Source organism: Neodiprion virginianus, chromosome 4 (genome assembly GCF_021901495.1).
Source record: "Neodiprion virginianus isolate iyNeoVirg1 chromosome 4, iyNeoVirg1.1, whole genome shotgun sequence".
Classification (NCBI taxonomy): Eukaryota; Metazoa; Arthropoda; class Insecta; order Hymenoptera; family Diprionidae; genus Neodiprion; species Neodiprion virginianus.
The window spans coordinates 24676513-24698413 of NC_060880.1; the positions used below are offsets into that span (position 1 = coordinate 24676513).

Here is a 21901-nt window from a genome sequence, read left to right on the forward strand (position 1 = left end):
ACGTAATCTACGTACGCATGGTTTTATAATCGGTGGTACGTTGTCGGAGGATGAGCGTCTTCGATGATATTACGATTCCGGGCAACGTGTGAAACTAACGGACAAGCGTTAAACCAGGGTATATACGAATCGTTATAATTGTCGTGACTCTTACGGCGGCGTTTCTGTCGCTGTGTCCAACCACGCATATTTTTGTACGTGACGCACCTTTCATGCTTGGGCTTGGCTCACAGAGTTCTCTCCTCGGCTAACTCGCACACGCGCAAATCATCGTCCACCACGCACACGAGTACGACGTTTATACCGCACTCGAGGCACGTACGTACATGTCACACGCATGATACCTACGCTAGCTCGCCCGCTCGAGTCCCCCCTCATCCCCCTCACCCCCCCCCCCCCCTGTACGCTTACATAAAAGTACACCGGCGTGGCGGAGAACCTTCGATATCACTCGCATCAACGCAACCCAACGGTCAGTGGTCGGGTCGTCTCGTTCGCGGACTGCTTCCCCTCTCCTCCTCTTCCCTTCCCGCCCCTCACCGCCACCATATTCCGTTCCATTCCCCATCTTCTTCTTCGTCTTCGTCTTCTTCTATATAGCAGCCGCGTAAAAACATACAGGTAAACTTTTAACCGGTGAGATCGGCGAGCTGGCAGCCGGCAACAGCGAGAGTACACGCAACGAATACGCGGAATCTGTGTTAGGTAGGAAAAATTGGGAGATATGTCTCCCTGGGTGGTGGAAATGAGATTGTTGTAGGAGTGTTATTTATGCAAACCGTTACGGACGCAGGTATAACTGCGGTGTGTGATTTATTTATTTTTTTTTTTTTTATCAAACCAGATACCAATTCGATTTACAGACTCGATACACGATGACATCGTTCATGTTTACCGGTGTGGATAATTTTGGCAATGCGATTACAGAGAGACCCGGCAAACTTTTAGTTTCCACTTGTATTAATTTTATTTTATTAGTCGTCGGTTTCGCTGTGACGCGTGTTGTTTGTTGTGCGTAACTACGTACGTTCGATACTTGCTGCCGGTGCGGATTGGAATCGGCGAACACGAACGACCGATTCTTTCCCCTCTGGCTGCCTTCTCTCACCGTCTCAGTCTGATTCTGCACGCGTTAAAAAGCCGACAACCGGACGGACATTCTTCCTGAAACCCGTTCCGCGGCTCGGAAAGCCGGGACACGTACGGATGTACGGATCCATGCGTGTTTTCTCGATGCCCGTGTGTTTGTGCACCGTGCGCACACACGCGTCAGCGTTACATTCCCCTCTCGGGATCCCTTCCGTCTCCTTCTCCTCATCCTCATCCTCATCCTCCTTCTTCTCTTCTCTCCTCGACTCTATACGCCGTGAGACCCCGAGACAACGACTACGACTACGACCAGAGTTGCGGGTCGATCCGTTGCCTTAAAAATATTGTTCCTATAGTCTCTTTTTCCGTCACGCCAGCTATGAAATTATCCGACGCGATCCTCCGTGGATACTATGGTATATAACGTTATATCTGTAGACCACGCATGTATATATATATATGCAATGTCTGATTAGATTATACATGAGTGTATTATTATTTTTTTTTCCTTCTGGTTTCGCGAGATCTCACCGTGACTCATCTCATCGTCAGTAGAGTGTCACACGATATACACCGAATGAGTAAATGGTGAATGTTGGACGATTTTTCTCGGCAATTTTGACAAATGAATGTACGAGGCGTTCTCCACTGCTCAGCCACCTTTTTTTTTTTACGCATCCTTTCGGGTCCCTTTCATAATTGGTTACACGGTAGTACGACTTAAAAGTAGCTTCTGTGAATTTTTTCAAATTTTTTAATTTACTCGTTTCTGAAATGCTCTTTTTTTCTTCTTCTTTTAAACCCGTATATCATGGAAGATTAAAGTCTTACAAAAGGATATTTTAACATGAATAAGTTGTGTTTTTCCATGAACTATTTAATGCATTTATATGTTTTATTTTTGATGGCGTAAAAAAGCTGATTTCAACCAAAAAAAAAAATTCCCTTCAATACGGCGACACCTTTGATTTCGTGTAAATATTATCGGGTGTTTGACAATGTATTGGGAACGGATGAAAAATAATTGGCATCGTGAACTTGACATTCTTGCCGAGTAGAAAGAATATTTTACCGAGAAAGGTGAATCAACGTATATCTGAGTTCCTCTTTTCCATGAACTATTTAACGCGATTTATGTTGTATTTTTAAAATTCACATAGAGTACCTCTAAGTGTAAGTAGTACTAACTAATTATGAAACAGAACCGAGTGGATAAATAAAAAGTGACTGATTGTGAATTGGCGGAGAACGCCTCATACATAACTGCTAGCGTTTTAGAAGAGACTTTGTTAGAGGGGAGATGTATCTTTGTGTTCCTCTTCATTATATATGCGTTTTGGTATTGGATTTCGTTACAATCGTTAATTCAAGCGTGCCTGTCGTAATATGTGAAAATTACTACCTCTACGTTGATTTATATCGAAGACCAAGTGCTTTTGGACTCAATTCGAGATCCGGCTCTCCTCTTTTTACGTCTGCTACTCATTGCTGACGTAATTCGGCGGTGAACTGAATTTCTTCGAAAGTAAATTCATCCTTTCGATTGTACCTACGTATTACTATTATTTTTAATTATATATTATTTTATTTTTTTCTATTTTTTTTCTGTGCGTGCGTGTTTACTGAAAAGTATTATCTTGCGTAATCACGAATTGATTTATCGCTTTCGTTTTGTTTCCTCTTTATACCATTCGGAATTGGGGAAAGTTTTACACAGTATTTGAAACGATTTACTCTTGAAGGAAAAATACACGCAAAATCGGATTTCACTATGAATAAGTCATTGAAATTTTTTCAACCCCAAGTTTTCTTTTTTTTTTCTCATTAGGGAAATTGGTGTTATGAAAATCCCTCACGATCAACCTTAATAATAATAACAATAATAATAATAAGAAGAATAAGAATAAGAATAACAATAACAATAAATACAGGGAAAATAGCGACGATTTGACAGTCCAGCGTGTTCCAAATATCGACGAGGGGTTGAATTTCTAACGGTCTTCGTCTTACTGTTAGAATCTACAGTCTAGATTACACGCTTTTATACTCAGCGTTTCCGTATACATGCGTAGTAAGCATGTATTACTGAAACTGTAATTACCTGTGGTTTCTACTAAATCACGTGGGATTTACCGCAATTCGTTGATCCGACGAATCGGCGAACATGTGTGTTATTATCTCATGAACGAATTGGCGCTTATTTTGTCTCGGTCATCACCCGCGACCTCGTGATAAAAGGTAGATATTGAAAATACCTGAGCAATCATGGTGCAAAGGTTATGACGGAGATATTCCGTGACAAATAATGCAATTTTCCTTTACGCGAAAATTGCTCACCTTGTCATTCGCTATTCGTTTATTTTTTTCGTCGACATTATACGCGGTTTTGCCGCACGTTGCTGCAGAAAATAAAAGGAAGAAAAAACATGTACGTATGTAAAAAGATGCTGAATATATGTATAATATATACTAGTATAGGATCAACATTCTTCTACTATGAACTATAAGGTGTGATTTATTTCCATGTGTGTATATCAGGGGAAAAAAAAAGTTTGAAAGCCTTCTGATAATACCGTTATTTTATTTTTACTCACTTTTAACGGTTAATGAGAATCAGGATGATAATTTCCTTCTATTTTGCACGTATGGAGATCGAATATGTAATGTTTACTTATAATCTATAAAGTAACGAACGTGTTGTATGCTTTTGTTAACCGGTTTTGTTGAGTCTGGTACTATGATAATAACCTACTGTATTATATTATACAAACAGGTACGCGCGTAGTATCTTCCCGAAAAGAGCGGTAATTAACGATTGTGTGTTTTTAAAAAATCCTTTTTCTTTTATTTTTATTTTTTTATACGTATTTCTCTCTTTCCTACTAATTTCAGATTATGCATACTATGTACATGTTGATGTACGCATAATGGTATAACTACGATAATCATGCGAAATATCGTTTTGTCGGTACACACGCTTACCTGTGTACACCGGTTTCAAGTACTCTTGTATAAAAAAAAAAAAAAAAAGAAATGTGATGAATAACGAGTTAATTATCCACATTGGTTTTTAGCTATGTATTTCTGACACAGTGTACTCGTTTTATTTAACACACTTTGAACGACGACTGACAACGCAGGCGGAATTGACTGCAGTTATTTTTAACTACCTGAAAGATACGGCTGCTTGCCAATGTGCTTAGACGAAGTAACGTAGTGCACGAATGTATTAATTCATCTAAATTTGAGATATGCATGCATGTGCGTATCTGTAGGTATGTATCCCTGTACATATCTTATACTCGTCGTCGGACATGAACCACGAAAGCTTGGCAATATGCGGATTCATTGCCATTGTCGAAATCGATCGAATTCCGGTTGACATTCAATCCGAATACGTTATGATCGGTGAAAGTGTACAAGTGTGATGTACCCAGGTATACATAACGAAATGTGAAATTCATTGCACTTTAATCGATGCGCCGTTATTATGCGCGGTTTGAAAAGTTTTTCGAGCAACGTTCACAGGCTCACACGAGTTTCGCTGATTTACGAGCTATGCGAAATTTTATTACAGTGATTTATTTATTATACGACGATGCATCGATCGTCTTGACGTTCGTCTTATTTAATCGGTTACACGAACACACGAGGACGACGAGGACTTGTAGCCGACCGGCTGCAAGGATAGAAAGCCAATTAAAGTGTACTTCGATTCGGAAAGTGATCGTCTGGATAATCGATAAATATGAATCACACTGAAACTGAATGATGAAGAAATGAAGGAGAAAAATGTGAACGGTTTATTCAACGGCGGATTGTGCAAGTTTTTTGACATTTTTTTTTTACTCTCACCGAACGCCTTCGTATAAGTTTATATATACAGGGTGCCGATTTGAAGCGTGAATGAAATCCAAACGCGTTGACCGATTTTCGAAAACTTTGTTCCTCTCCAAAGTAGAACAACGAATGTTTTATTACGCGTTTGAAAATCTGGAAAATCTTTATTTGCTGCTGAGATACAAGCTGACGAAAAACATGTTTTGAAAACTTTGCTGGGAGACTGAAAAAAATTAATATTAAAGAATGTTCAACTCTTTCGAGACGGAAAAAAATGTTTTTGGAAATCTGTCAACGCGTTCAGATTTTATTCACGATATAAATCGGTCTCGTTTTTTTTTCTGCCCACCTTGTATATGCCAGTACTTATACTCGTTTACGACCGGTTTCAACGATGAGGAGATGCAGGTTTGGAAAGCTATCGATTTCCCAGGGTTAATTGGGTTGGGTTGGGTTAGGTTGGGCGAATACGTCGAGCCGGGTCGAAGGGAGAATGAGGGCTGGATGAAGCTCCTCCATTTTCCGCCCGTTCCGTGTACCGAATTCGTTTCACCCTGAGGAAAAAATAATTTCAACACTACAATACCTCTCAATTTTCATTCTCCTTCATTTTCGCCACGCTTTTGGGCCAACTTCTTTGGTCGTCGAGTATATATTCATGGTTGTGAAGTATACTACAGCTGTAGTTGAATTATCAATAATGATCGACCGTAAAATTACAATTTCGTCGTTTCGGGAGGATTTTGATAGAGTCAAATTTGCAACATGTGAGTAGGTGTAAGTCTCGTAATGTTACGGTTTACTGAATTTCAGGCAGGTGATCCAAAGTTGGGAAAAACGATTGTTTCCTTGAATCATCGCTGCATGTTAATATTACAAACCTTAATCTCATCATTGAACTTGGCTCGATTAGGTAAGAGATTCTGTGTTCTCTCCAACTCTCACGATTGATAATACTCGTTTACAATCCAAATCCTTTTTTCACCGGACTCTACAAGTCAAGATGTGAAAAAATTGATATGTCGGTTGTTGAGCCAATTTTTCTTCACACCTTCGAAAATTCATCTTCTTTTACTTCGCACCTTTTATTACCAATTATGTATTAACGTCAAAGTCTTTAATCGTCTGTATTGATTGAAATCATCCTTTCACGTTCAATTCTAAACTTTTCTTATCCATCAATACCGGAAACGATTGTCTGTGATATTACGATTCGCAAAAGTCACTTTGAACTATTACGGCATCGTTATCGCAACACGGTGATGGTCTCCAAATGTAACTGACGGTTAAAGAACTCGAATAATTATCATTAATAATTTAAACAACGTTTAGAAAACATTCTACCATGCTTGTAAACTCCACGATCATCATCCATAAAATACAGTCAATAATTGTACATCGATTGAAAAAGATTTTGCTATGTACCCACTATCGTAGAGCGATGGGTTTTGGTTTATGGCGAGCTTTGCAACCATGTTTGACGGATGATTTTAACCACTTGGTATCCGCAGCCCTCTGTGACCACCGCCTTTGTCTCCATGCCGCATGGTGCTACGTATACACAGTAACAGCCACGTCGTTTTGGCACTTATTGATCTTCCCATTATACCGGTTAGACTGCTTCAAATTACGGCAATATGCAATGTATACATATACGGCTGTGTATGTATTGTTTTACTTTTTGTTAAAAAAAGGTCCGATCGTTAGTTTTTACCGTAAAGAAAATCATCCTGACGATGAGAGATAGAATTTTCAGCTCGTTTATTCAGATGGGGAGGAATCACGTGCAAGGAGTTAATTCTCATACCTGAGCTAGCTAAAATTACCAGATTTGAAGTTGGTAACGTTGACGTAACGAAATATTGATGCGAAAATCATCGTTTTAAAAATGAAGAACGACTTTGAGAGAATTTAATAATGAAGATTTGAATACACTTTGATGTTTGCAGACGGATTACTCAATTTTACAATCGGACAAACCTGTTGTTGGCGAAGTTACGATTTCTCCTAAAAATGAATAGTTATTTTGACGTTACGAACTTCAATCTCGTGGAAAAATTGTATACTTTAAGAGGATTATTTAGTTTGACAGAAACCAACGTTTGGATCTTGTTCCAATATATATATATATATATTAAAAAATCCACCGAATAAACGAACAATTTCTCTTACTGCAAACAATCTTTACACGTATTTCGTGCCTATATCTTACATATGGATATAAAATTTCGGACATGCGGTAGTTTTGTTCAATTTTTACGTCTTCTTGATACTTTTTTTTTTTTTCTCAGCAATTTAATCCCCGCCCCCCGAAAGTCGCAGGTCGCGTATCCTCGTCATAAGCGCTGAGTCAGCCAGGTCCTTTCATCGCTTATACCTACCCGACTCTGCGAATCAATAAATTCGCCGAATTAGGCAGCCATTAAAGTTAGCGAGTGTAGCGTGGCGGGGCCCGTTTTCTCTCGACGTCGTCGTCGTCGTCGTCGTTTTGTAAACGCGCCCGCCTTTCAGCCCTGCAGCTCCTCTCTTGTACGTATACCTAGAGACTATCTCACCTGTTCGTTCCCCTGGTACCCCGGATCCTCGGTAAGTACGTACCAACCACTCTTGTTTCACTTTTACACATATTTTCAATCACGGATACCCGCTTCTTATCTTTTTATTCGGCATACGGATGCCCGCAATTTATGCCAACTTTTATCACTTGCTACGAGTTTTGGATACGTTCGTTTTGTCGCAGCGGCACGATTGAATTATATCGTGTTTTATATTGCTGTTGCTGAGATGGTGATACACTTGTCTCTTAAGTGACTGTATGTATACAGTGAGAAAGTAACGAGGTAAACGCCTATGACGGTTTTCACTCACAGAATATAATCGTGTGAATTATGCTTCAAAGAGTCTTTTTCGGTTTTTTTTTATAATAACGTTGACGAATGTCAACTAGTTATCAGAGTTCCAATATTGTGCACAAAGTGAAGCAACTCCATTTGGTAAGTTCGCAAAGTTACTCGAAATATTTCAAGATAAAAATGGCAACGGAAAGGATTTTCTTATTCGTCAGAATCTAATATGTTTGAATAATTAGAAAGCTTTTTATAGCTTGCGCCTCGGTTTTTGTGGAATGTTGTACGGTTTTCCAATCTGTATCATGCGATAGAAATTTGTCACGTTAATGTATAAACGACGCAAATTTCGGAAAGATTTTTATTTCACTGCGCGATTCATAAAATTGTCTACGGGGCTCGGTATTTGTTATAACGATTGAAAGCGTACTCACATTTCACGTAGACAAACTCAATTCGTTCTAAAGTTTCGAAATTGTGGTTTCATTCGATAGTTCGATACGTTCAATATTTCGATTCGTTGCTTATCTAAAACAGGTTTATTTTTGTTGGACGGTGGAAAGTGTCGAAACAAAATATGCGCACATTTTTCTTCCACTTCTGAGCTGCTCCGGCGATCAGTGATCATTAATTACCCAACGTAAAATTTAAAAAAGAATGTTATCTCAGTTTCGACCAACTCTTCCACTCAATGGATCGTGCATAATTCTATCTCTCCAGCGTACGTACGTAAATGTATGTAACGGCAGTTAGAGGATGGCTGTCCGAGTCGTTAAACTAACCTATTACAACCTGACCCTGAACCGACGTGACCTTTCTCAACCTAACTATATCCACTCGCTACCCTCTCTCCGCGTTTTTAAATACATTTGACATGTTAACGTTTGTCCGAGAGAGAGAGAGAGGGATAACACCATCCGGAAGTAACAATATTCGTGTATTTGACGACAGGCGCGATCAGATTTGACGAAGGATTAAAATGGAATACAAATATTATTTACAGGTATCATTGTACGAAGTTACGAATTTCAATTTGTCACGCAACCGGTTGCAGAAATGCTGAATCAGTAACGAATTTCGGTCCCGCGATGCAGGGACGAATTGTATATATTTTGCAACTCCTTATTTGGTACGTCGAAAGTTGTTTACCAGAGTTGTTTATTCGATTCATTCGGAGCGCTGTTTATCCGCTGTTAAAAATGCACGGATATAAATGCTTTTCGATTTGATTCGTATTTCAATTTATGCATTTCTTGGTCGTGTTTTTGGACCCGTTGGAGATCAGTCTACGAAAGTTGAATGGTTGCATACGTGTTCCAGATATAAGGATATTTGGATCGTAGAAATTTAATTGCGAAAGTATTGAAACGACAAAAAAAAAGAACTGAAGCAGCACATGATGGCCATAAAAATATATATAAGTACTTATTATCGTTATCCAAACGTGAAATTTTTGGAGTTTCTTCTTGTCGAAATGCATAAATTACTTAGGATACTTACTTGAGAAAGTCCAATGTGGGTATTAAAATTGAAACGACATGTGAAGGAAAACGGAAGCGAAGAAGAAAAATCTAAAATACCCCAAGCATACACATTATACTTTTAATGATTAAATCATCATTTCCACGCGATGACAATTCGATAATATGACTTTGGGTATATTCATTTACGCATGTATGTTTATTTCGTACTTATACCGCTGCGACGAAAACATCGGGATATTCAACGCCCGACATGAACGATTATCGTCATTATTAAATGTTGAAAAATGACGTAATGGAGTTACCAAGCGAGATGATAATTCGGTGATCGTTTATTTCATTCAAAGCTTATATCGTGTTATAATGCTAGGGAACTGTATACACGGTCGTTTCGTTTCTTTATACCTTTCTTTTTTCCTTCTCTTCGTTTATTCACGCGTTCGTACGTGCTTTTTTAAAAACCTGTCACGCTTGACGGCGGTGAGCTGTGTTCATATATTGTCGGCGATGCATCATTGAGTGTTTAATTCGTGAATTAATTGACTTGACTTATTGTTAGTCTTCTCGTTTTCAAATGGATATAACAAACGGTATTGGCATATTTTCAAGATTGAATATCTCATTGAAACCAAGTCGCGTTACACTGCACGCAATTTTATTGTACATATTTTTATTCAATCTTCGAATCTCAAATGTCCAGTTCTTGTCATTCTGATTAAATATTATACTCTTTAATACGTGTTATTCACTCATATTATCATCAAAAATAAAAATTCTTTGAAAATTTCTCATACAAGATGTTTCTTTGGTCAAATTTAGTTCTATCTGTATAAGGTTGAAATTAGTAACGTTGCTGCAGCGGTTCATTTCTATGAAAATAGTTGTTATTTCACAACTTAGAATTAGCTGACGTATAGTAATCCCGCAACAAATCAAAACTGTATACTTCGTGTATTTTAAAAACTTAACTGTTACACTTTAAATCTGTTCTGAAATTGAAAAACACGGATTTTTTTTTCGACGTCCGTCGCATTAGCGTTACTAACTTCAACCTCGTATATCTGGAATGTCGAGAGCCTGTGCGTGTTTTTTTTTTTGTTTTTTTTTTTCAAGACGCTTCTTAGACTTGAGCCGAAAATCCTATAGGTACATCAAAAGAAGTTTTTGCTTAGCAAAAATTAATTTTTTCGACCTTGTTCCTTGCGGTGAAAAAAAGATACTTTCCTAATCCGAACGAGTAAACGAATAAACACGAATTTGAGGTCAGTAACATTAACGTGACGAGACATTGAGGAAAAAATCTCCAAGTTACAATTTCAAAATAAATTTGCGGGAGTTGATTTCGGACTTTGCGAAATGTATCGTTACTTCAACGTTAGGAACTTCAAACTCATGAATAAACTCCAACGAATTTCGAATATCCTGAACCTCTATTCACATCACCGAGTAAACGAGAGTTTCGTCATAATGTACGAGGAAAGAAAACGTGTAGGAAAATGATTACGTGACTGTTAGAAAACCATGTTTCCTCCTCGATTTGTCAAAAGTTGCGCGATGTGGAATCCGGTCGTCAACGGTTCATGAATGCCTACACGTAGTCGGCTATAATAATACAGAGTACCTATACAGAGCGATTGTCCGTCGTCTGCTACAGTTTAACGCGCATGCGTTAAAATCCGAGAGCAGTTGTTTGCCAGGGCGACCAACCGTCGTTAAACTAACCTAAAAAATTTTGAGAGTTGTCACTAGCAGTTGTGCTCGACACCGACAGCTGTGAAAATTTTTTAGGTTACATAGATCGCGGCGAAAATAAGTCGTCCGGATTTTACGACGGTTGGTCACCCTGAAAAACAATTGCTATCGAATTTTAGCGCATGCGCATTAAACTATCACAGACGATGGATCATTCCGTCGATGGATGATCACTCTGTGTAACACGACAAAGTCTCGGTCAAACCATCGGTCGTTAAAGAAAAGAGCGATTTGTTCAACCTGGATCTCGGATGGTACGTCAGGCTTATTTTCTGACCATCCTGCACAGTAACATGTGCTATGTAACGCATACAAATCGTACATCGTTTACGCATGTATAACGGAGAGACGTGTCGTCAGACTCGGCGTGGACAAATCTCCTTTCTCGCTGTCGATTTCCCCAAAGGAAGAACCTTTACCGAGCCTTTCGATTCGTTCCATGGTGTAAGGGAAACAAGTCGTGCTCTAAACGGCGATGCGCAGCAGCAAAGTCACGTGATCCCCCACGTGACGTCACGACAAAAATTCCGCTTCCGTCGTAAAAAGTACAATACATGACATCCGTAATCAATTATTTAATATTTGAATATTATTATCCAATCAAACAAGATTCGGTGGATGTTGAGAATGAATGGCTGTTTTATAACTATTAAAAATAGTGGACATAATGACGTCATGTGGGGGCCAGAATTTTGAAATCCCATTGCAATGGTTGGGTCTACGGAAATTAAAGATATGACGGAGTATACTTAACCTAATCTAAACAAAACTTATCGGGACTGTCAGTGAGTTGATGAATCAACGTTTTTGATCTTTTTCTTTTTATGAGGTCACACTTTTGTTCGCTTTCTTATAGGGATTTTGAAACTTATTTTTTAACTGTTTTTTTTCGGCTCGCTGAGTTCAGGAAATCTTATTTTAATATCTTGCCTTAGATCCTATCTTAAATTTAGAATTACCTTATATTTGATTTCAAAATACAGAACCTCCACCTTTTTTTTTTACCCAATTTTGGCCGTTCTTTTCTATTCTTTAAGTTTATGGAATCAAACAATGGAAGAATTTCTTACTAAATGGACCATTTTCTATTTGACCCATTTTTCGGTCTTTGTTTATATAACGTTAACCAAAATGACTGAAAGACTCGTAAAACGTTTGTTTAGATTGTTTTTACATTCGTATCGATCTGTCTGTATTGTGTGGTGTATAAATTATTTACAACCATACAACATATTATAAGATATACTCGGGGTAAATTGAGGGGAAATGATTAACCAGTTGACAAGAAAAGCTCCTTTACATCAGTTTTTGACTGTATCTCGCTTCCATGAATATTATCGTCGTTGAACGCGAATCGACGGTCGATAACTCGATGAAAAAGCTGTCAACGGGTTCTTTCGTCGTCTCTCAGGCACGTGTTTCCACCAGCCGTTGATTCGGAAAAAATGGTAATCTAAAATTTAGAAACGAACGCGAAGTGTTTGTTAATTTGCAACTCTAGCGATATTACTCTTTTGTTAGGATAAAATACGTTCCATAATAGAAAACTTAATATTTAATCGTATTATCGTTGAATATTCATTAGATACTTCAGAAATATTAACACAGTCAGAATTCTGAATCATGTGAAAACAGGTTTGACGTATAAAGAAGTAAGAAATCGAGAGAAGTATCTGAATATCTACAGTCGGTTATATGTTCGGAATTTCTAGAGCATTCCCACGGTAATAGAGTTGAATTGTTAATGTGTACAAACGAACAGTTTCTTGTAATGTTTCTCAATTTTGTAATATCAATTTTTCAATCATCCAACTGACAACATAAACGAGTATTGAAAGTTCACATTCACGCTTTTCTTCCATCATAAAACTTTACGCACGTACAATAGTGATAACATCATTGTTATCATAATGTAATAAATCAGTTTATGTTTGGTAAACTCGCAATAAATTACTTGAAATTATTTTAATAACTCATGTTAAAAAATAGAAGAAGATTTAACCGATACGTTTTGCAATAAACTACACGAGTTTCGACGTAACGGACGTAATTTATACTGAGATTGGGGCGACTATATTTTGATATTTTATGTCAATTATATCATAATGTGCAATTTTCTTCATCGTTAGTTAAACGTGCCTAATTATAAGCGCAGCGTTTCTTCCCGTGCAAATGAAATTGTTGAAACTCGCTTCAATCTGGTCTTTGTATTTCAAATAAATGATTTTTTTTTTTTTTTACCGCCTTTTGCACGTCCGTAGAGCAGAGAAATGCAATGTAATCAGATCGGACATCCTTTCTCATCAGAAAGATAAACTCGTGAATGTTACTACGAGCAATTCAATTTCACCAATTTTGTAGTGCATAGATTTTTTTGTACAAGTTTTTAATCTCATTGTATTTGTTTCTATTTTGGTTACGTCGAAAAAATATTTAAAACAAAAATGCAAAAACAAAAAACGGCGTTTAATATTTTTCTCATACAAAGACCCAATTTTCCGCACCCCAGTTGAGTCGGATCAATTTTTCTCACGCTTGCATTCTACGTATAAAGTACCGTGTATGAAATGTTTTCCTCTTTGTTGAATTTTGGCATCCGATTTCAAATGATAGGCCAGATTTCCGTACAATTTTTCTCCCGTTGCAGACGTTTTTTTTTTTTTTTTCCTCCCCTCGACGTTCGTAACATACACCTAGAGCATATTTTCATTCGTTTCGTTTAAGCTACGCAACCCTTGTTAGGTCGATGTGTGTGACGAAAGCTCTCCTGTCTCTCGACCTCGTCGTTCTCTTGCAGGGGAACAGCCACATGTACTAACACTGCCATGTGCATAATATAACTCGGGAGACTCGGCGACGCAGTGATCTTTTTTTCTCTCGGTAACCACGATGCTTGTTCTACATTTTATATTTATAGTCTTTACAAAACCTCCGCGACGCTAAAAAACTATCGACAACGCGTGCGAGCAACATTCTCCGGAAATTGATGAAATTTTTACTGCACTTTCTTAATTCTGTTTTACTATAACGTAATGTATATTATAATATGCGTGGTTCGTAAAACCGAAGTTTTAAGTCGACGAAATTTTCTCAAAATTTTGTATTAACGTACAGATGGAATGATTACGTAGTAGAGAATCAAAAACTTCAATCCCTGCTACCTTAGAAATTTAAAATTAAATTTGGATCACTCGTTTTTGTATTTATAGGAAGTGGGTAACAAAAAGTCACTTTTGATAGAGAAATATTATATTTCTTGTGATTTTTTCACTTCGGGTTATTTGTCATGAAAACATTATTCTATTCTAGTTTTTCACCCCATTCAGCGGTTAGGTTAATACGTTGCATTTTCGTTATTCAAAGCTTGGCAAAATTGTTGAATTCAGATCGCGCGCACTTTGTGCGGCACGTAACATTCATTCAATGAATCCCGTCACTAATGTCATAGTCGCTGTTACAAAATCACTGATTTGTAAACTATATGAACGAGTGATATTCTTGGAAAAAATGTGACAAAACGATCAGAAAATCTCACTCGAGTTAATTTAGTTACATATTAACATACAAGAAAAATCTCAAGAGGTTGAATTTTAAATGTTAAAATCTCGGAATGTTACGAACTTCAAAGAAATAACATTATATTACAGTTTTCTTCCTCCGTGCTATACCAACTTCCCTAATTAGTTTTTAAATTTTTGTATTCATGTTTTTCCTTCGAGCATATTCACACATTTTCGAGCTGACTCGTACGTCCTGGCATACACGCTTAAAATATCGCTGCGTGGGCCTAAAATGCTTTGACTGTAATCCTGGCTCGGAATGATGCACGCAACAAATACAACGTATCATGTAAACGGCTGTTTCGTGATTTAACGTGACAAAGATGTCTCGACCCGAGGTTCGAAAGTACAGTTGTTTATCAGGTCATGCAGCGATGATCGTCGAACGTCTCGATCGTAACAGTAACAGTAATGGCAATGGTGATAGCAATACCGGTATTAAGATATCGGTTAGGAAGCGATAAAGTAACGTTACGGAATCAATAAACTCGATGCTGTATGTATACCTACCGATAATACCTACATATCTAATTGCAAGCGAGATATACGCATCTTATGATTCACGTGGAGGGTACAAGGGTAGGATGTCGAAGCAAGTCATTACGTCTAATCAACGCGAGTAATACAGTCGATTTTATACATAGTATAAATCTGCGTTCGTGGTGCAAGATATGCTACGAGAGAACAATACTTGGATGGTGATGACGATGATGATGATAAGATAGGATGATCTTGATCATTTGTTCACGTTATTCACTCGAGTAATATTGATTAACACTTTATTATCGTTTTATAATACAATTATAACTGAATTTATTTTTATTATGTTTATATGTATGCAACGCCGTTACTTTTTTTTATTTTATTCCATTTTTCGAAACATCCATAAATTCCAGAATCAGTAGGAAGGGTCTGTATGGTAAAAGAAATTATTGTAACGAAACTATTGTGAAATTTGAGTGCGTAAAATGAAATCTGTTTGATTTTTTTTATCAACTCCGATAACATGTATAACTAAAGTTTAATTGTCGATGACACTGAAAAGACTTGTCACTCTATTTTTTAATGGAAAAATCGTTATGTATAATTGTATTGTAATTGTGTATGATCAGTAATCTTGATATTGCGTTTTGCGTAATTCGACATGCCTAAATTCATTAAACGTAACCTACAATGGTTCACTTTCAACTAAACCTTATTTCATCTCAAAAAAATAATCAAGTTGTCTTAGAAGTACGTGAATAGATTTTATTGAACAAATTCTTTGTCGGATATAGGAAAGAATTATTTTACGGAGAAAAAATGTTACATCGATTATCAAGAAGAAAAGTTTATTAAAGATCCTAGCTTACGCTGCTGATTGATCTGATTAAACATCTTTTGTTGTACAAGCAATATTTTTCCATTTAAAGACATCAATAATTTTCTCATACGTAAGTATACAGTTTCGACAAAATTAAAAACTTGTATAAATGTAATTGTTGCTCCAGTGTCAAACGGATGTTCTTACAATTAAACTCGATTTGTTTGTCTCTCCGGTGATACGTAGCTGTTGATTCTTTCTGTCGTTATTCTTTTTCACACGATACCATTTTCCTATTTGAACAGTTGTAGACTGTACATTTGATCACATCTTTGACGCCAGTGCGTTAACGAGTAAATAAAATACATACTTTGAATTCGAGTGAAAATACGATGCCTCTTATATACAATGCGCGCATCGCGTAAAGTGACCAATTCACTAGTATCCCTTATGGTATTACACAGCTAATTGTAAAATCCGACTTAACCACACTTACTTGCAGTGCAAAAGCTTATCGTCGTAATTCCTTGAGTTTTTCTTTTCAACTTCCGACAGTGTAATTGTTTAAGAAAGTCTTTTTTTTAACATTAGGACTGTCAGTAAGTAAATAAATCCACTTTTAGCTACTTTTCTTTCTATGACGTAAATTTTCGTCAAACTTTATCTAAGTTTTTTTAATCATCAAGTTCGGAAAACCTCATCGGAATTTATAATTATCTTGACTGGAATTTGTTGGTGATCACATGTGACCTTTCTGAATTTTTCTTATATTGCTTAAATTCGAATCGATCTCCAGTTAATTCTCTCAACTTCTACCTCGGTCATGTGATCTACATTAATTTCCCGTTCTAAGGGTGATTTCCACTGATTTTTAGTGATATTCCGATTCTACGGAATGCTGGGAAATCATTGGAACTAGATGAGAGCACGTGATAAGATAGAAATGTATGGAATGTTGATGAATTTAAATCATTTGCGAGATCATTTGCCGTTTACCGGAACACTTTCAACCAACGATTCCGTCAACGTTGTCGTATGGATGTCAAGTGATTTCCAACGATTTTTGTTATCTCGATTTTGATTCCTCGATAATTTCGCGGAATACGTCAGTCACATCATTGAACTCGTTTTAATTTACACCTCGATTATCATTAAAAATTAACGAATTCCTGCCACTTCCGTTTTTCGCACGTTTATCCGCCTTGTTCCCCTGCAATCGCGGCGACAGCATCGCGCTGTACAAAAATTTCTCGTTACGCAATTCATTATCCCACAGCCCTGCAAGCAATGATGGAAGAACCCATCGCTTCGCTGTTCCCAATACTTATTCAGTTTCACGTCTTCCGTATTGATTCTTCTTAGCCGGGCCTGCTATATACGGTTGACGAGGACTCTCTTCTCTCTCTCTCTTCTCTCCTCCTCTCCTCTCCTCGTCTCCTCTCCTCTCCTCTCCTCACGTCTCGTTCGCAACGGCCGCAGGCGTGTCACGTGATCAGGTCTCGTTGCCACGGGACACGATGCGGTGGGTAGCCGTTGGCTGCTCTTGGACTTATCGAGCAATAAATAGATCCTAGGCTGCCGCGTTGCGTTGCCTTGCCTTGCGATGCGTTACGTGACATTACGTTTCGCCGTCGGCCCCGTTAGCTTCAAATTATTACAAATATTTATGTATAGAGAGGACGGACAATAGATTTACAAGCGATGCAACGAACGAGTCCGAAATTGCATCGATCGAATCAGATTGATAAGTGCGAACCTTCGCGCAATGGGCAAAGTTACGAATCGGAAAGTCAGTTATCGAGTTGCGAAATTGCTGAGGTATAGCTGTATGAATCGGGAATTGAGCCAATATGCAGGTTTGTTTTGCCTAGGTAGCTCGTTTGATCAAGTGACACGAAAAGAAAATAATTGGTATTTAGCAATGACGGTGGAAAAAGAAATCTTCCCTCGATTCTTTTGATTCATTCTGTTTTGAAGCGGTAGCCTGCTTCAGTTTGTGGCAATAAATTTGTCTTCTTTTTTTTTTGTTTTTTTTGCTGAAACAAGGTCTGAATACGAGCTTTTGCCGTACGAAAAAATCCCTCCGTGGCACTTCGCAACATGTGACTTTTCCCTATAACTCGGATAAACGTTTAAGCGTAAAAGTACGTAGTTATTACAATTTGCCTAAACAGTCGCGAGTGTGCTCTTGCATGGATATAAGCTTTTATACAATTGAATTATTCTTAGAAACGACGGTAGCCTTTTTTAAATTAAAAGTACCGGAAACGAGATATATTAGTTATCAAAGTCAGGACTATTTGTACCTTTCATTTGTTTACATGTATATAAAAATGTTCTGATAAATAGCCTGAAGTTTATATCGCTGATCGCTATGATCACCGTCGTTTTAGCGATGTTACGTGGTATGGTGCAGCGTATAGTTCAATACAACCGTGGCGTCTATATGTGTACGGTACATGCAGTGGCGTAATGTAAGGAAGCGAATGAATGAATGCCGAATGAATGAACGAATGAGAAATGTATACGCGTGTAGAGCCACGGCATGTCAGGAATGTTGAATATACTCGCGTTGTATTCGGTTTGCTCAGCTGTCGGGTGAGATATTTGCGTCTGATTAGAAAATTGAATAATCGAGTAATTGATTAGTGGCTAACCTCTTTTTTCCTTAATACACTAATAACCATATTTCGAATGCCGTTACCTTTTTCTCTCTTTCTCTTTCGCTGCATAAATGGACCCGAACGAACGATCTTTCACGACTGACAATGAATGAACGAATGAATGAATGAGTGAGCGAATGAATGGACCAAGTCAATGACGATGCTTGTTGTTATTCATTTTATTGTGGCCTGTAGCCGACATTGCGATGCTAAACCGTCAGTCATTCATTGTTTTATCTTCTATCGTTAACCGAAATCGCATGCAACCTACCGCTAGAGTATAAAGAATGCAACAAATAACGGGAACTAGTATAAACGCGAGAAGAAGGAAAGAAACAACAGACGATGAACGTAAATTATATTTACAAGCTCGATAAAATTCATACTCGATTAATCGAGTGGTTGTTATAGTTGATGCGGCTCAAAGTTCACCTATCATGCTTTACGGAACGACGATTTTTCCTTTTGAACTTTTATCAGCGAATGTTGCGGAACATGTGACACGGATATGAAAAATTTAAACAACCGATATCAAGGTCATTAATTTACGAGCTAGTACAGATCCGAACACTTATTATACCTATTATTACACATTACTCGAATGTTTCAGTTTTTATAACAAAATATTTAGCTGACAAGCTGACTTAATTATATCCGGATCTCACCGACAAATGTATTTTCTTTCCGTCGTACAATCACTGAATTCTGCGTGTCCGGTCACTCTGACTCGCTCACATTGTTACTTTCATTCTTCTGCTTCATATTCATTACACAAATTATCCTACATCGGTTGCATGATTTTATTATTTTATTTATCTTTACACGAATTAAACAGGTGTGTGAAAAATATGGAACATTTCACAAACTTCTTGCCGCAGACTTACGGCGTTTTAATTTAAACAAAGTTCGACCTCCGTACCAATTTGAGATACGAGGAGAGGGAGTATCGAGAGACGACTCGGCGTGGCCAATTAAAATCCTCCGACCCGAACTCGAACGAAAATAACTTCGGCCAGGAATATTCCTTGGCTCAGAGGATGCGGACTCGAGGACACTCGGTCGGTTTCTTGTGTCACGTTGCATACCTGGGTGCCGGGACGATCAAAATTGACGGCAGTCGACTCGGCTATGGTGGTGTCGGTGCAGCGGGTGCACTGGGCCCCATACTCGTTTTCCCCCCTTAGCAGAGGGGCAGGGGAGAAATAAAAGGAAAGGAAGCGAGGCGGGAACCCCGGGACTTGAGAGGCAACGGCCGCGCAGTAACGTGTAGTTTTCATGGCGTGGACGTCGTCGACTCGACGAGACGGGACGAGAGGGCGGCCATACTTGACGGTTTGCTTACGCCGCTTCTGTCCTTGCGCGGAAAAAACCATCTCGGCCATTCGTGAGGAGAGGAGGGAAAAGAGGTTGCCGGAGACGAGCGACAATTGTTAATCCTGACGATTAGACGGGCCGGAAGATCGTCCGAGTTGTGTTTGTGTATAAATTTATACGATCAAAGAAGCTGTGCAGTGTCGCGATTGTTGTTAACCATATTATTACTTATCCTATTCCCCCGCGACGTGTGATTCGAAGTGATTTTCAATCACGATCGATTATTCATTTTTCGTTTCTTCGTCACACTTGCGGTATACAGGCGTTTTCAACAAACAATTGTCGCAAATGTCAGTTACTTATGTTAGGGGAACGGGCGTTCGCTGGATGAGGATAAAGGCTCAGCACTCCCGTGATTCCGCAGATGCATCGTTAGATTCAAGGTATCACTCGAGATTTTATCCAGCGTCTTCTTTCATTTCGAAATTTTACATACTGTCGAACTTTTAGTTACATCAAATCGGCGTCGAATGAATTTGGTGTAGCAAGTGTATTGATACACTTTGTTTTATCTGGTATTCATGTTTATATTCGATTTTGGATTAAAAATCCCGAATAATCTGGTAATCGACGGTAAACTCGTGTGGAAAAATTTCGTTCAAGTGGATCAAGGGGCGACTCTACTATTTTCTCTACCTTGTCAGGTAGTCTGTACACTGAGAGAAACTTCTAGTTGTTGTTAGTTTTTACGATCCTTGACTGTCTCCATTTTTTTTTTTTTTTTTAACGTAATTGAAAAATATCCTTCTTCGGGGTACAAATTGGAAACGAGTCTTATAGCCGTAACCATAAAATCTAATGTCTGTTTCTATTCTTTTTGATAACGCGGTCACTTGTACCTGTTGCTATGATCCAATGTTGGTCTAACAGTAAATTGATGCTCAGGCCTTATTTTATTTATTTATTTGTTTACTTATTTATTCAAGCGCAGTAAACTGAACAAACCGATTCAACGTTGTAATAACCAGAAAATGCATTATCGATAATTACAATCTAGTATAAGTATCTGGTATTCCAAAATTGTTCCTCGCATCCGTTGCCTCTTTTTTTGATGTAGTACAATAAAATTCGCTGCCACGTGATTACCCGTATGACGGAATTGTTTATTGAACAACAAAATATAAAAAAAAAAAAAATCAAAAGCCAAGATTTATTGAGACTTTTAGTACTTGAGGAAGAGAGCGATAAATCGAGGCGGACTATTAAAACATGGACACGATGCATTCACGCGATCTTATGCTCACGTATACGAAATAATTGATTCAATAAATCGCATGTACACAGTGATCGAAAAGTTGTGAGATCCTGCACGTTTGCATAGATAGAACTTTCATTGATACTAATTATTATTATTTTGCCGCGCGTATGTGTGTATTATATGTATTGTGTATAGGTATGTTTATTACCATAATTATTTCGTAATTGGCTCGATTTGTGTCGGATTTATGAATTATTTATGTAGACGTTGCAGTGTATGTGACTTACGCAAAAAGCCGCTCGTCCCGCGATGTCGTAAGGTTGTTGCGGTAGGTCCGGAGGCTTCTTTCTCTATTCCCGAGACTCGTTGAATTTTTAAATTTATTCAATTGCTTTATAGTTTGTCTTTTTTTTTTTTTTTTTTACCGTACTAAACGATTTTCTTCTTTTTACTGTACTGTAAAGCAAGTACGGTTAGTTTCTTGCTAATCGGTATAAGATAAATCGTGGAGAGATGAAGAAAAATAGCGAAGCTGATTTTACTAGTTTTAATAATTCATGTCAAATCTCGAGAGTCGTGCGCAACGTTGAAGCATTGACACAACTATTGATATAACACATGATTTTTCTTTTAATTATCACAATGTTGTTAAGGATAGTTACAAGTGAAGATAAATAGTGATGTAAACATTTTTTTAGTTAATCTTCGTTCACTCAAATTTGCCATACCAAGTGGATTCATATTTTCATTCAGAGACTGGAAAGAAACTTAATCGCGATGTTGAGAAACCGAGAA

The 21901-nt window shown here is 37.9% G+C and overlaps 1 protein-coding gene across 13 annotated transcripts in view; it reads left to right on the top strand.

Moving 5' to 3' along the window:
* LOC124301841 (bromodomain adjacent to zinc finger domain protein 2B-like) overlaps nt 1–21901 on the top strand; it is a 118114-nt gene that overhangs the window by 39258 nt on the left and 56955 nt on the right. The gene's annotated exons all lie outside the window — the stretch shown is intronic.